Raw genomic sequence first — 5,348 nt, forward strand, 5'->3', positions numbered from 1 at the left:
AAAATTAATTAATATAATGTGTGAAATAAACTTGTCACAAGTAATGAGTAGCTAAATATTATTGAACAAAAATAAAGAACAAAGAATGTTGATCACCAAAAAAACATATATAAGAATGTAATGTTATCTAAAAAAGTTTGCTGGCAAATTCATCTATAGAAATTCCTTCCATGCAACAGGCAGCAGATTTTGAAGCAAGTTGTCTTAGCTCAGAAACACTTCTTCCTAACATCAATGCCATTTTCATTTCAAATATCTCACCATTTTCTCTTTTTTCCAAATCTTTCTCCTCAAGTGTGCTTTCAATACTCTCTCCAAACATCTTAAAAAATCCACCACAGTTTCTATACATTTCAAACACCATACCAACTTGTCCACCATGCTCAAAACCATTGATTGCACAAGCCATTGATCCTGCCATCACAGGTACCATAGCTGACCAAAATCCGTCGTCGTTTCCTACAAATGCAGAACCTATTGCTGCAATTCCAGTGAGTAATGGACCTGCTATTGCCATACTCTTGTTAATCTTCAATGCTATATTTCCAAGTCTCTCATAGTCTTCAATGTCTTTACTCTTTACAACTTCAATAACTTCCCTCATTTCCATTTCTAATTCTTCACTCCATCCATTTTTACTATTTTTCCTCTTCTTGCTTTCTTCAGCATTTCCTTCTTTTCTTTTTGCAGGCCACCAAACAGAAGGTTCATATTTTGCAGGAAACTTTTCAAGCATAGCTCCTAACAGAGGAAGTGGATAAGCTTTGTCAAGTGCCAACACTTTCTCCAATGAAGATTCCACATCTTCCTCAGTAATAAGATTACCAAGATTGATTTTGGTTTGGATTTGAGTCCATAGTTGTTTGAACAATCTTGTAGCATTGCGCTGTTCCTCAGCGAGCTGCGAAGGCTGAATCTTGTTCATGATAAGCAACATACCAGTTGCTGCTGAAAACAGAAGAGTGGATGATAGTTTCAGAGCCAACAGTTGTGCACCATCAGCACCAGTTGCGGCTGCAATACAAGTTAATGTTGTAGCAGTGAGTGTAATCATGTTAATGTTGTTTAGAAGTAGGTTGTTCCAATTTTGACGCTGTTCGCCGATGTTTTTGTGCATTTCAATTCTGTCAGATACAGAATCTAAGATAGCATAGAGTTGCACGGTGTTGGAGTTATTGATTGAAGAATTGGATAAATCATGGTGTAAATTATGTGTCCTATTGATGACATTTTTTTCAAGCAATAATGAAGGAACTGAGTCTTTGAAGGTTAACCCTTCAACCAGCTTTGCAGTGGGTATCCTATTCTTAGGAAGTAAAGAATTGGGTCTTGGGAAATGGATTGAGGCATTCACATTACCTCTTTTTGAAGACAAGAAAGAAAAAGAAGAAGTTGAGGTGTGCATGGAAGCCATGAAAATGAAATGATTGTACGTATGTTAATTATGTTTTGATTTGTGTTTAGTGTTAGTGAGGAAAGGTTTATATATATACTATTGTGACAGGGAGGATGAGTGCAACTTGTAATGTTATAGTTTTATTCAATTTTTTAGTACAAAGAGTTATGGGAGGTATTAAACAAATAGGTTCTTAGATACCTATGGACCAAATGTAGGAATATTTGTATACACACAATAAAATAACATGTTTTTAGTATTAAAAAATGAAGCTAATGAGTTCATGTCATGTGAAATTAGAACAGCTTGCTAGGAAATTAATAGACAATAATTCAAGATGTTATACGAAATTAAAACAATTTTCCCAGGTTATAAAACTTGTTCACAATTGCAAAGACAATTATTTTCTGTCTCAAATTAAAAAAATGTTTTTGTTCCAGCTTAGATGTCTAGTTAGTTGTCTGTTCCATCTGTTGGAAGAAGAAGAATCAGCTTAGTTGCCACAACATAAAACTTGAATCTGTGGAATTCAAATAGCATATATGCACATATCCATCCACTTGCTCAAAATCAAAAGCGAAGGTATTGAATTGACTGCAACAGCCAGCCATTGACTTAGTCTTCATTAGAAGAATGATCATAATGTTTTTATTAAGCATATCAACTCTTCACATTTTCAAAAACCTTCCCTACAATTTATACAATGCAACACTAGACAGACAAGGCCATGATCATTGTCTCTTTAATTTCTTTTTGTTTGCTAATTTATTTTAGTTGTGCATTTCAATTCTAGCTATCTGCTACTGCATTTTCATTGGCACAGTTGATAAAAACCATCATGTACGTACATTCTGTTATTTTTGTTAAGCACTATTTATTAATTAAGGCTTAATTAGATAAAGGTGGTGGCTAGAAGAGATTTGATTTGAATAGTGTGGATTGGAATTAAGACTTAGGTGAGAGTCAATTCATGATGGAACCATACCAAACCAAAATGGAAGTGAAGAAAATTTTGACAAATTCATAAAACAAGAATTGTCCTTCTTGTGTTTGGCTGACCCTTTCCAGCTATAATTAAGACTACTTATATGTAACTTTCAAGTTACAAATTCAACCCCCCAGGTTTTCCATTTTCAACATGAGACGCAGTAAAGTTAAAGCCACCAAAAATGCATTTTGTCAAAGTGTGATGTAGTTGTAGACCTTTGAGTGGATATTTCACAAGCATCAAGAGAGGATATTTCTTTATTTTAGATTTAGAGGGTATTTAAAAGGATTAGAGATATTGTAATTTGATAGAGTTTGAGATATATATAAAGAAAATATTGTTGGAAAATATTTTATTCCCTCCGTTTCAAAGTGAAAATCTTTTAAGGTTTTTATGCAAATATTATGAAATGCAACGATTAAAAGAAACATAAATGTTATTTTATCAAATTATCTTTATTAACTATCGATTGTTTTCCATTAAAGTTAAACTAATGTTTTAGAAGTAGTATGCATAATATTAATTGGAAGGTACAATTATAAAGAAAAAGTTAATACTATGTTAAAAATTGAAAATGATATTCATTTTAAAAAGAATTAATTTTTTTAATGTAACACTCATTTTAAAACAGAAGATAATGTAATAAAGATGATCAAAACTATAAATACAAGTATAAAAGCACTAATATAGAGATAATGTAGCCTGCAAAAGAAATCTTAATAGTTAGCCAATTGTGATTAATTTTGTAGTCTTTTATAACTTCTTTTATAATAAAGATGTTAGTTTTATGTTATTCATCAAGTTTAGGTTGCTATATTTAAATCAAACTATTAGATAATTAACAATTTTATATACCGACTTCATGTAAGTTATATACAGGACAAATATTTGCAACGAAATCTATCATTTTTTTTTTCCACCATGTTTCAACACAACTTGGTAGTTTTTATGGATGCACTAAATGATTTGAGAATTTGAGCAGTCTATAGAAAACAACACAAATTAAAAAACCCCCACTATAGGTCATTTAGGCTTGTCAAAAAAAAAAAAAGGTCATTTAGGATGAGCAAAGACCAATATGAGACATTTTATTGAGAAATCAAAATAGAGGGATTAATGTGTCATTTTATTGATGCAACGCTTATTTGAGCAAAATTAGCTAACGACTGGTCTGAGCCATTTTAGTAGATAATATTAAATTAAAAAAAAAAAAACGTGTTAGGGACTAGCTTAACCTTATGATTTTTGTTTTTTTGAAAGAAAATTAGGAGCCAGAGTGGGCAAAATAGGGCCCAAGAAAGAAGAGGGTTGTTCATTTCTATCCATACCACACCACACCTCCTTTTCCAATACTGCACTCACTAACTTAGATTATTTTTCTCACACAATGAATGAATATTCTTCTTCAACCTTTGTTCGTTAACCCCCCCCCCCCCCCCCCCCCCACAGTCCCATCATCTTTTTTCTGATTATTAGTATTATCAGTAGTTGTTTGATGTAGCCTATTCAGTTTATGATTTATAAAACTTGTGTTGAAGGTTCCGTATGAAATGGTATCAATGTCGCATCACCTTTAACATAACTGTGAACATTTTTAATGGCCTAGACAATTTTTAGGAGTCATTTCAGAAGTCAGAACAAAGAAAAAAGCAGCAGCATCAATCAACACTTCGTAACACTACGACTAGTTGTTGTACGAGGAAAACCAAAAATGGATATGACATTGTTGGTTTGCTGAATATCTGTTTTTGTTGTTGGAGTTCCCCCAGTTGTTTGTTAGTTTGTTTCTTAGGCCTTAAGAAATTTGATATTACTTTGGCCCTTGGTGTTTGTTAGTTTCTTTTCATTGTTGTGTATGATCCTCCTTCTAAACATGGTGTAGCTCCTTTGATTAGGCCATGATTCCTAAATAGATTGTGCCTTGACCCAGTCCGAAATAGTATGTACTATAGCAAAGTGTAAATATTAGACGTCACATGAGCACTTTTATAGAAACTGTCGCCAATAACTAGTACTTTCGTAGATATGTCATGATAACAAAGCAACAAACGCAGGAAATGCAAGCAGCTTGCTCATAGCACTCGGCGTTTTTGAGTTCAGTTTCAATTAATTTGGTCTGTCAAATAGAGGTAAAAATTTAGTGTCAATTTATGTTTGTTCTTAGTGCATAGATAAGTAGGCAACTTTTCCTTTTTCTGCTTCACAAGTTAAGATTCCACAAAGTACCTAGAAAGAGTGGTTAGGGGTGTTTATCTTGGGAGAATTTATTCTTGTTGCTTTTCAATGTTCCACATCCACTCTTGACCATTCCTTTGGGGCTTTACTTATTTTGAGACCAACGATTTTGTTGATACGTTTACCATTTGTGCAATGGGTGGGCTGCAGTATCGGAACAATTCAATTGAAATCGGATGGCTCATGTGTCTATTTCACCAAAAAATATTCAAAATACGTACGTGGAAGTAGTCATGACTCGTGTGATCTTCACATAACTGTTTCAATTTTGTGAGGGAGTTAGCCGTGTAATTTCTCGATTTTCATTCAACTGTTCAAGTTTACACTTCGCGTATCTCTTAGGCGCAATTGTACACATTGAGCTTTGAGATAATAGTAGCTAGACATGGATTTGGATTCTCTGAAGTTGCAATTCTAGCTTTTGTAGATCTCAATAGTTGGATGAAGGTTGGGCAATTTGTTACATTTTAAATTCGACTTTAAGAAGACAATTGACAGAATACAAGTTATCCCAAGGCATTATTCCAACCTCCTCATTCTGATACCTATAAATTATTCTATTATTTTTCTTTTTTAGCAAACATTGTTTTTTTAGTTTGATATAGGTTAGAAAAGTTGCAAATACCATTAAAGTGTGTGTGTTTTCCTTGTTGGATTTTCCGCACCGAAACATAAGTGAGAAGTTTATATTGTCCAAACCAATTATACTCAACTCATGTGCTTATACAC

The 5,348-nt window shown here is 33.1% G+C and overlaps 1 pseudogene; it reads right to left on the bottom strand.

Moving 5' to 3' along the window:
* Positions 1 to 1,541, bottom strand: LOC11440102 (probable F-box protein At4g22030; annotated as a pseudogene).
* Positions 1,542 to 5,348: the final 3,807 nt, after the last annotated feature.

Source organism: Medicago truncatula, chromosome 4 (assembly GCF_003473485.1).
Source record: "Medicago truncatula cultivar Jemalong A17 chromosome 4, MtrunA17r5.0-ANR, whole genome shotgun sequence".
NCBI lineage: Eukaryota > Viridiplantae > Streptophyta > Magnoliopsida > Fabales > Fabaceae > Medicago > Medicago truncatula.